Raw genomic sequence first — 12,404 nt, 5'->3', positions numbered from 1 at the left:
TCCAGTGGAGCTGCTCCCGAAGTGGAAGCCATCTTTATAGAAATCAGCTGTGAGGTTGGAGGGAGTCGTCTTGGTTTTACAGCGCAGAGTGACGTCACTTCTCTCCATCACAGGAAGGACAGGACTCTCCAGGACCACAGCACCGCCTGAATGGGTGTTTTGTAGAAAAATTATGTCATTTTATGTCATGAAAATTGGTGTTCAGTCATGCGGGAGAACAACAAAGCTATGGCGTAGGCTAGTGTGAAAATACAGACACAAAGACAAGACATTCCCACCATGTGATTTAACTGTTAATGGTAATGTGGCATTTTTTTCCTTTACACTTGTTGTATTCAGTCAAGTGCCAAACAAGATCACACAATAAAGATTAAGCCTATCACCAGCCAAGAAACCTCCCTGCATTTTGCATTATTGCACTACAAAGCTTGTGTCTTGTATTGGTTTTCATCTACTTTGGGGTATTCTTAGGCACTTTGGGGTAACTGAACACTTTTGGGTCTTTTGCAGTACTTTTGGATAGTTTGGGGTTCTTTAACTGAGCACTTTGCAGTACTTTGGGGTCACTGGGCACTGCTGGGTACTTTTGGGTACTTTTGAGTACTTTGGAGTATGTTCTGGTAATTTTGTGAACTGAGTAGTCTTGGGAAGTTTTGGGTAACTGCACACTTATGAATACTTTGTGGTTCTTTTGGGTACTTTAGGGTAACTTGACACTACTGGGTACTTTGCGATGCTGTTGAGTACTTTGACATTCTTTCGGGTAACTGTATGAGCACTTAAACTGTACACGTTTGAATACTTTTTGGTATTTTGGGATATTTTAGAATACTTTTGGGTACTTCACAGCACTGATTGGTACTTTAGATTAGTTGAGTGCTTTTAGGTACTTCGACATACTTTCGTGCAACTGTATGAGTACTTTGGGGTAGGCCTATCTTAGGGTAACTGAGCACTTTGCAGTACTTTTGGGGTAATTGAGCAGTCTTGAGAACTTTTTGGTATCTGTAGTACTTTGAACTATTGATTGTACTATTGGTTGATATTTTTGTTTGCTTTCAGTCAATCCAGGTTTTGACTGGATCCATAGTAATGTAATTGCTTTGGAAACCTGAAGTTATCTTAATACCTTTGGGTACTTTGCAGTGCTTTTGGTAACACTGGGTTGCTTTGGGGTACCTGAGCACTTTTAGGTAACTTTGCGAATGTTTGGATAAATGTTTGGGCACTTTCAGAGCCCTTTGGAGGACACTGTGTTATTTTAAACATAAGCTGAAAACACACCTCACATTTGTAATCCAGTTTTCTGCCAAGAAATTGAATTAAAAACATACCAGTGACAGCAATGTTGACAGCGTGGCTTCTCTTTCCAATTCCGTTCTCACACCAGTATTCCCCATTGTCTGTGGCATAGACATTTCTAATGGTGCAACTGGACTCTTTTGACGTTTCCCAGTTACTGGCACATATGTAAATTGTTCTGTTGATCCTCCTCATAACTCTCCATCCAGAGGAGCCGTCAAGCCCCACACAATTAAAAGAGATTTGTTCATACTCAAAGACCTGCAGTCTGTTTGGAACAATGCTGAGAACGGCTGGATCTGAAAAAAGAGACACCAAAAGAGATAGTGACATTGTAGTGAGTAATTACAGATCGCACAACTTCAAAAAAGCACCTATAGCACCTATACAGGATGGAGACAACTTAAGTCATTGGATGAAAAAAACAAAAACAAACAAAAAAAAAAAGAACACTCAAGATTTTAGATATTCTCCATGACAGTTTTCAGGGTTTTTCAAATGTGAATATATAAAGAACAAATTCATAGTAAATTCAGTGAAATCTCACTCAGTCTCTCATTGTGACAAATTCAGATGGCAGGGAAAGTTTGGACAGTGTGTCAGCCACAGTCTATAGCTTGCCTTTTCTTGTTTGTGGAAGATAAGTGAGCACATCAGTATGCTTAGAAGAATTAAAAATTTTAAGACGTGTTTGAATTGGGTGCTCATTGCACTTATTTTTATGTTTTAAGAAATTACTGTATATGAAAGACTATACAGTATTTTTTTTCTTTGTGCTAATTTTCTTCCTAATCAAGCCATTTTATTAACAATATAATGTTTTAGAACTGAAGAATTGCATTATGAAGATATACACACAGATATTTGGGCACAAACCACTTGTGAAAGAGGAACAGAGATGTACGATGCTTACTATGGTTATGGTTTTGGAGTAAAGAGAAGTAATGTATATGGAAAGAAACAGATTAAAATAATTTGAGCATCTCTTCCTTATTATTTTCCAAACTGCTTACCACTTTTGTGAGCATAAAAACCACGCTGAATTTGTGCAATCAGCAGCATCAGCACATTCGTCACTGGAGAGGCAGAGGAAGGGAGATGTGTATTATATATGGATGAAGAAAAATCATACATTATCATAAAGCTGCTGGGATATTACACCTGTCTTCATGGGACCTCTTACAGTATTACTGTAAACCTCTTTACAGTAATACTGGCTGCTTGTTATGTTGTGAGTTAGAAATTTTAGTAGCAGCTAAACAAATTCGGCAGCCCTTGGAAGGATTGATTGATGCTTAAAAACACCTTTATGATACACAAAAACCAACATGTGCTGCAGGAAGGCTTACTTAATGTCACACAACAAGGACACAGTAAAGTCGTCAGTCATGTGCAGCAGTAACTATGGACACACGGGTTTAGCCAGATACCAAAGAAACCAGAAGAGCCATTTTCAACTCAATAACCCACCATTTGAAAATAGAAATGTAGAGACATAGAGAGTCAGTACTCACCAAGTGAGAGGCAGACAGCTGTGACCTCCATGCTGTCTTGCTGCTGACTGTCTGAGCGTCAGACTGAACATCAGCTCAAATCTGATGGAGAGGTGAACCTCCTCTTCCTGTGCAGCTCACTTCTGGTTTTGACGTAACAGCAGGATGGAGTTTGAGTGTTGCAGGCATTTTTTTTTTTTGTTCAATGTAAAACCAAAAGTAAAACAAAAAAATAATGTTGATGTAAAGCATGATGCAGTTTTCTTAATGCCATTTGGTGCCATAGAAAGTGTGTGATGCATTTTTGATTGCATGGGGAAATGCTGTCTTATTCTGCCCCTCCTCCACAGGGAGGTCAGAGGTCAAACACAGAACAGCACATCTGAAGCTGAAAACCACACGACTGCACTCATTTCTGCTGCTCTGTAGGTATGGATGATGCTTTTATTCATGAGAGAGCAGGTAGATTCAGCAGGTGTGGCAGTAGTCGACATTGAGCCAGTGTCTATTTGGTTATGGAAAGGTCTTTTCTAACAAGTAGGAATCTCTACTACCCAAGTTTCCATCATTTCTATGCACTTAGTTATGAGTTTTATTTATATTAAGTGTGGTCAAAAAACTCACCACTTGGCCCAGGTGAATAATGGTTTCTCTCCGCCACTTTTCTTGTCAAATATCCTCTATAAAATAACTCAAAATGAACAAAATCTGATTATAGCACCTTAATGTGAGAACAATAATCTGAGCTGCTTCAAATTTGCATTACATCTCATTTTATCATCCTCAGTAACTCCACCCAACATGAGGCTCAACTTTCAGCCACCCCAGATTTTTTTGTTTTTAGTTTTACAGTCAGTGAGAAACTTTTTACACCATTAAAAAAATCAACATCTGACTCTCAAACATAATGGGGCCCAGGACCGACAGTCCCGACTAAGAAAATAATCATGACCTTTAATAGAAAAGATTATATCTTCAGGTTACATCCTAAATAGCTATGTTAGCTCAGTAAAAATATTTTCCACAAAAGTCAGACTGCAAATACTTCAGACAACCACCAACCATTCAACAGGGCATCCAGCACGTTGTGGATGTGCAGTACATGAACATTCATGAACCAAGTCCTACTCTGCTCCCTGCTGGTTGCCATGATACCAGAAAAATATTGTAAAGTCACTGTTCATAATTTATCACTGATATTTTTCTTCATTGTACTGCAGGAGGAACTACTACATTCATTGCTGCTGTTGGATAGTATCATTATTATCATTATTATGTGGTATTATGGATATAGCAGTTATTATTATTATTACTATAATTATTATTATTATTGGTATTGGTAATGAATTGCTTTTCATGTCTACAGTTGAATAAATCTACATGATTTTTTTTTTTTTTTTTTTTTTTTTACAAGTGGCTGCTATCCAACCAAAACCTTGTATCTCCTCATCTTTTTTTTTTTTTTTTTTTTTTTTTTTTTTTTTTTTTGACATTTTTGACATTATATATTTAGTTTTCATCGGCCTAAATGTTGTAGCATGTAAATACCTCAAATTATGCTAAAACATGACAACACCAAAATCTGATATACAAGGTTTTCACCTGCCAGTAACAATATGTTGAAAGCAGGTCTAGGTAGAGAAAAAATATGTATCTCCTCAGTCATGCGGAGAGGAGGCAATAAGGAAACAGACATTCATATTTAATACACTGAGCACGCTGACAACATTTTTCATCCAGATTAAAACTAAACATGCACATGCACTTAATATTTGTTTTCATTAGACTTAATTTGAAGTGAGCGGGTTTGATTTGAGCTGATGAAGGCCTTTGCCTTTGCTGTATTTATTTTTTATGTATTTATTTATTTATTTATTTTGCCGGTCACAAGGGCTTATAAACAAACTTGAGCTTTGCCCTCGTAGCCTACTTTCCCTCGAGGCTGTGTGATTCTGACGGACATGCAACAGGTACGCAGACTTTTTTTAAAAAAAAATGTATATATATGTTTGTTTTCTAGCAATGCTAAGACTGACAACTTATTTAAAATGAATCTATTATGAGCTCTTTCTTGAATAAAATGCGTTTTGCTGTCACATCTCGAGGTGTGCTCTCCGTTCCGGCTGCTATTAGTGTGTGAGTCGCTTTTTACACTGAAAACAAACAAAGCAGGAAACGCCATTAATTAAATGCTCAAAAGAACTTGTTGATTACATTTGATTGTTTGGATTTTCACTCCGAGCTTCATTAAAATAAACTAAATTTGTCCATGTTGATCAGCAGGGACATAAAAATAAATGAATGACCAGCAGTTAAATTTTAACCGATAGGATAAATGTTAGGATAAAAAGCAGCTACTGTTTGAGCTGCTACTGATCACAAACTTAAACTGCATTTTCTAAAAATGTAAAACAAGCAAAAACACATATAAATGAATAAACAAAATAAACTTTACTCCTAAACATGATACGTGGGACATAAACTTAAAGCTTTTTACAAGTAAAATAATATTCATTCATAGTATTAAAGAGTACAGAGTAGGCTATTAAAAGTACTGATTGTTAAGGTGATTAAGAGTGCAATGGCTTATACATATAAAATCAGAATTCATACAGAATGAAATCTTTCAGTGATTATTATTTATTCATGAATTTATTTACATTTTTATGTCAGTTTTCAGAAGTCAAGGATGCTTCACCTGCAGGACGGACTGTCCCTTAAATCTCAGCTCAGTGTCTTCACCATCCTGGTTTCCCGTCACATCTTTGTCTTTCTTCTCCTAACACACTCTTGTATAGGTAAGTTGCAAAAACAAGGTACTGCCCAGATGCATTTTTCAAGGTAAAATGTGACACCTGGGCTTCAGCTGTATGGATAGAATTTAAAAAACAAATGCTAACATACATGCTTTCAGAAACACAGATTATAACTTAAAGTCATAACCCTAACTGTGAACATTATTATAAATTGATAAAATGCAGTAGTTTTCCACTCATGTATTATTATGGCGTTGATAATACTAGCTTCTTTCTCTTTTTTTCATTTGAGTTTTTCACTGGATTAAAGTTACTTCCACAGAATAGCCATGGGTCTTTGACAGGTATAATGTAACTAAGTGCATTCACTTAATTATTTCAGTTATCTTATATCTTGAGAATATATTGGATTGATTTGGGCAGCCTGAGTAGTCCACAAGAAGTCAACAAGCCTCATAATACCGAACATACACTATACGAAATCCTCTGGTTTCTGCTATAGGGGTCCATATATTCAATGCATGATAACCACCACTAAGCTGCCAGTCTGCAAAGGCTATCATGTGAAAATGTGAACTAGAGATGTGTAACAAGTCAGAAAAAACAAACAAACTAGAAACTGCCCCACCCGTTCGGTTGTCGGGGGTCAATTTGGGGGTCTTGGCTCATGGACTATAAGTACTGTACTCAAGTACAGTTTTGAGGTACTTGATTATAAGGAAATATAGCACATTTTACTCCATTACTTCCATTTACTCCCTTTATTTGACAGCTTTAGTTACTGGTTACTCTTCAGATTCAGATATTAATATTAATCATAAATCAGCTAATACATTATGATACATTTTTTGGGTTTGGCTACACAGCAGTATATATAAATCAATTCAAGTTCCGCTTTTAATAGTTGCAACATTAAATTGATAAACACATGAATGAATCAATAATTGTAGTCCAATAACATGATCATCTGAGAAGGGCCATTCTGCATATTGAGTTTGGCATCTTTAAGTATATTTTGACTGGAATACTTTTGTACTTTTACTTTGGTAGGATCTTGAGGGCGTGACTTTTACTTGTAACAAAGTGTTTTTACACTGTGCTGTTGCTTTTCCTGAAGATAAACATCTGAGCCACCACTGATGTTTGGCTCCACCTACTGAGATGTAACTCAGCCAATGAGATTTTGTCCTCCTCCAGAGCAGTTGAGTTAGTTCCCACTGCAAGGAATTAAAAATCAAATTTAATGTGTCTTCTCAGGTCAGTCTGGTCCATCTCAGCCAATAGTGGTGATAGTTGGTGATGATGTCATTTTGCCGTGTCACCTGGAGTCTGCCATGGATGCTGTTGCCATGACAGTGGAGTGGGCGAGACCTGACCTGGAGCCCAGATTCGTCCATGTGTGGCGTGACGGTATAAACCTTCTGAGTCACCAACACCCGTCCTACAAGGGAAGAACGTCTCTGTTCATGGACAAGCTGAAGCACGGAGACTTTTCACTGACACTTTCCAGGGTGAAACTCTCTGATGAGGGACGATACAGATGCTTCATCCCTTTACTGGGCAGAGAAACGTTTGTTAACCTTGTTGTGGGTGAGTGGGCCGAGCCTGTAATCACAGTGTGTCACGTTTCTTCAACCTCTGCTCATCCAGGGAGGGATTTTGCACAGGACTATCCTGGCTTCTCACTCATACAGTCACAGACATTTCCACTGTGAACTAGCCAGTGCAACCAGCAACTCACAGCCTTCTGAGCTGAAAACCAACTGCACTGCTTTTTCATGAGCAACACGAGGGAAAACTGAGAGTTATTAAAGTTTTTCAGCAGGACAGTAGCAGCTTAACAGGTCAATTGCAAAAATACAATTAAGAAAATAGGGACGTCATGTCCACATATTAAGAACTCTCATTATGTGACAGAGTTCAGGAAATGCAATGAAAATTAAAAAAAAAAATGTATATTGAGGCGAAAATTTACCTGGAACTGGCTAAATCAAAGTATCCTTGAGCAAAACACACTATATCTCATTGTCAATAATAATGCATGTCACTGTTAATTGATAAGCATCATGATTTGGAAGCTATAGTTCACTTTCTTGACATTGGTTTTGACCAGTCCTGTTGGTGACGTAAAGTTTTCTCGGTAGCTGCCTCCATCTTTCCTTGTAGAATAATACAAACACTGTATCTATATTTAGTGCAAATGTAAAGAAAGGTTCAACATTTAGTGCACAAACCAGAACAGAGTTGGTTCTTTGGGTATGTTAGATCAGGTCTTTAATTATTCAACATGTTTTAAATAAATCACAATGCTTCGGCCACTTCACCTTTAACCAATTCAAGGTGTGAGGCATGAGGTCCTTCCACCCAAAAGTCAATACCATTGGCGCCCCCTTCTGGTAGGGTGTAATTGCACAGCTCCACACACAGAGATTTCAGGCTTTTTGCTTTTCTACGAGTCATATAACACATTGTCAAGTGATTCTCACAACATTACAAGTTCGATGATTGTGCACTGTTGTAATTAATATTATTCTTAAAAATCTCTTGTCTCCCTCCTCATCAGGTGCTGCTTCCTCTCCTGTCATCCACACGAGCAAAAGCAGCAGTGGAGTGGTTTTAGAGTGTGAAAGTAAAGGCTGGTACCCAGAGCCTGAGCTGTTTTGGCTGGACGCTGAGGGAAAGCTCCTCTCTGCTGGAGCTCCAGAGACAGTCAGAGGTCCTGATGGCCTCTATACTGTCAGCAGCAGAGTGACTGTGGAGAAGAGCCACGGCAACAGCTTCACCTGCAGGGTTCAGCAGCTCAGCATCAGCCAGAGCAGGGACACACACATCCACTTTCCAGGTTAGAGGTGATTTGATGAATCTATGACACAGGTACTTTATCACATTAGTTTCATACAAATGCCATGCTCTTCTTTGTTTTATCATTTCAGATGATTTCAACCTGTCTTCTCCTGCTGTTCCTGTCGCTATCAGCTTGTCTGCTGTCTTCCTGTGTGTTGTTACTGTTGTCTTTGTTGTGTGGAAATGGAGACGTAACAAAATCAGTGAGTCACAAATTCATTTTTCTCCCCCGTTCTTCATGTCATGTTTCTCTTACAGTGCCAGTATAGAGGCAGTATAGTGACATGAAAGATTTCTGAGTTTAAAAGGAAATTTTCTACCATTTCCCTCATTCAATGCAAGTAGAAATGTAGCCCAATGGTCACTGTATAATTTTGCAGTTATTTTTATGACATTATTTAAATCTTATGATTTTCCAAAGAAACAATTATGATAAGGAGAAGAAAAAAATATTTTCATGCCAGTCTTCAATTTGGGAGAAAATGTGTCATTTTTTCATGGTTATACCTCAGTTAGAATTAAATGCTTTATAATCTGTAATACACTTCTATAGAGCAAGTAAATGACTGCCTGTGCTCTAATTTCAATCACAGTTTAGCTTCACCACCACATTTCATGCCTTTTCTCTACAAAAGCCAGCACTGCATAAACACAACAGGTCTCTAATGCAGTTTCTTGTGTGTGTTTGCACACAGAGACCCAGATGCACCGTGAGAATGAAGCTGGACAGACAGGACAGGAGAAGACCAAAGTCACAAGTGATAACATAGAACTTCAGTGCCTGATGAAAGGAAAAAGAGATGATCTGGATATAGAAAATGAAAAACTTCAGGAGGAGCTGCAAAAGAAAGAAATCGCTGAACTGGAGGTGCAGAGGGAGACCATCCAGTCACTACTCAAAGAGGAGGAGAGACAGAGGGAGGAAAATGAGAGGAAGCTTCAGTCAGCAGAAAGAGAAAGACAAGAGAAGATAGACCTTACAACACAAGAAGATGCAGCAGAGAAAGAGGAAGATGAAGACAAGATGTTTCTTTTAGAGATCAAAGATGAACTGGAGAAAAGAAAGGCAAATCTTCAGAACTGGTTACGGGAGACAGAGAAAGCACTGGAAAGCAAAAAGAGCAATGTTACTGAAACAGCAGGCAGGGAGAGGAAAACAGAGAACGAGAGGGAGCAAATCAACACGGAGTTGAAGGAAACAGTGGAACAGAAAGATGAGGGAGAGAGAAAGATGAAGTCGGATCAGCAGCAGGGAGTGAAATCCAATGTGGATTTTAACAAGAGAGAAACCAAACATCTTCAAGAGAAACAGGAGAAAGATGAAGTTGTGTTGGGAGAACAGCTAACAAAAGAAACACAGGTAATAACAGAAAAGGCACTGCAGAGGAAAGAGGGTGAAGTTACTGGAATGCAAGAGACGAAGAGGGAAGAGGAGAAGCAGAAGAAAATCCGCATGAAGATACCCATAGCATTTAACTTTAAATCAGTCAGTGGCAAAGAAACAAAGAGGGAGACGGAGATGGATTCCAAAAAACAGAAAGAAGCAGCAGACAGAGAAAACCTGCCCCAACAGGAGGCAGAGCTTCAAGCAGAAGAGGAGGAGAAAGTAAAACCTGAAACAGAAGAACAGAAGCATGAGGGAGAGAGAAAGACTAAGTCAGATCAGCAGCAGGGAGGGAAATCCAATGTGGATTTTAACAAGAGAGAATCCAAACATCTGCAAGAGCAGCAGGAGAAAGATGAAGTTGCGTTGGGGGAGCAGCAAACAAAAGAAACACAGGTAATAACAGAAAAGGCACTGCAGAGGATAGAGAGTGAAGTCACTGGAATGCAAGAGACGAAGAGGGAAGAGGAGAAGCAGAAGAACACCCTTGTGAAGATAGCCAGGATATTTAAGGAAAAGAGGGGCCTTAAATCAGTCAGTGGTAAAGTAACAGAGAGGGAGATGGATTCCAAAAACCAGAAAGAAGCAGCAGACAGAGAAAACCCTCTGCCCCAACAGGAGACAGAGCTTCAAGCAGAAGAGGAGGAGAAAGCAAAACCTGAAACAGAAGACCAGAAGGACGAGGGAGAGAGAAAGATGAAGTCAGATCAGCAGCAGGGAGCAAAACCCCTGGAACAGCTGGAACAGTCCAACAAGGGTTTTTTAGTAAGAGAGAAACCAAACATCTGAAGAGGCACCCGGGGAAAGATGAAGTCGTTAATGGAAGATGTGACATTAACGAAACACACAAGAAAGATCTGGGCAAGAGAGGAAAACAGAAAAGCAGCAGATCCATAAATGATGAAATAGAAAACAAGGTTCAGGTTGAGGGAGAAAGAAAGGAAGAGCAGCTAATAGACGAAACACAGAGAATGACAGAGCAAGTGAGACTTGAACCCTCATTCATCTGTTATGACTGCGAACACCATTTTGATTAAAATATGAACACTTCCTCAGACTTAGTGTGTGTGTGTGTGTGTGTGTGTGTGTGTGTGTGTGTCTGTGTGTGCATCTACTGTATGCAAACAGGTGTGTGTGGGGATACACACCAGGTGATTGGCCGACTCAAGAGGAAGATGGTGTCTCCGCTGTCTTCCTCCACTCCCAGCAGGTCACCTTCCTCACCCTGATGCTGTGTGCAGATCAGCAGCTTCACTGTTTTCTCCAAAGATGGATCCTCAAGGGGAGAGACGACCACCAGCACTTTTTAAAACTTCGCTCTGATCAAGACTTTGTGCGCTGTGAGGAGATAATCCTGCTCTGATTTAGAGGAACTCTGGAGAATTTAATCTGTATGGGATTTTGTAGAGAGCTGTAGATTCCCTGTGATGGTTTAAAAGCGATTTCACTGTACAACAATAATTTATTAAATGAATGAATGAATTTATAAATCATTGAAGAAATAAAAAAATGCTGGTTGTCACTGGCTTCAGTCCACATTTTCAATTTTACCGTATTATCATAGTCTAAAATGTAGACGTGCACTTAAATCTCTTGCAGATAAACAGGAAAGTGAACATGCATGACAGCCCTGTGCATGTCAGCAGGAAGAGTTTACTTGTTTTGTTTTTTTTTTCATTGCTTATCTTTTTATTCATGGCTCTGGCCACATTTCCTTCTTGGTCGTGACTGGGAGACATTGCAGCAGGTATGTACTGTGTATTTTTTTTTTTTTTTTTTTCAATTTTTTAAAAATATACATTAAGTAATCTATACATGATTCACTTAAGTTTTAATCAAAAGAAAAACATTGTTGCATACTTTTTGGAATAAAAGCTGTTCTGTCGTCACAACTAAAGGTATCATCTGAACCTCAGCTATTCAATCACACTTAAAGCTGTGTATGCCTGAAATGTGATACCCAATTACTGAATCTGAAAATGAAATTTCATCAGTATTTAACAGATTTAAAGAGCTTACAAGTGATTTTGTGTGGTTGAACATTAGAGAGAGTCTCACAGTGTTTCAACAAGTGTGAGTAGAAAATGAAAGTTAAAATAATGTGCGCTTCTCACACTCTGTTCATATTTCACAGTGAAGGGCCCTCACAGAATGAATCTGGTTTATATTCAATACTGTGCAAGTGTTTAGTTTGAAATGTGTCGGCCACGTCAGGATTTATTTCATTTTTATTCATAAAGAATTCCCAGACCTGAACATGTTTTATAGACTAACCAGCAGAGGGCGCTGTTTGATAGATTATACTAACCCAATGCACTTAAGGTACATTGATAAACTCAAGAACAGCTGTATTTCTATATAAAATGAAATCAAGCAAAATTAAATGGAATAAAATAAAATAAGCAAATAAACAGACAAGGCTTATTGTGACAAAATAATTGTTGGCCCAAGTGAACCAGAGGTGTCAGTAATTAATTTCTTGCTGTTTTTATGTCAGTCCAGTTTTGAGCACAAAGATTTATGAGTAAAAATTCACAAAACGTCATAAACTTCCTTTAGTTTGAATTACTGTGTTATCGATGATTACATTAAAAACTAGTTTCTGTCAGTTTCCAGAAGTCAAGC

This window comes from Myripristis murdjan, chromosome 18 (assembly GCF_902150065.1).
Source record: "Myripristis murdjan chromosome 18, fMyrMur1.1, whole genome shotgun sequence".
In the NCBI taxonomy this organism is placed as follows: domain Eukaryota; kingdom Metazoa; phylum Chordata; class Actinopteri; order Holocentriformes; family Holocentridae; genus Myripristis; species Myripristis murdjan.
This window is presented reverse-complemented; position numbering follows the sequence as displayed.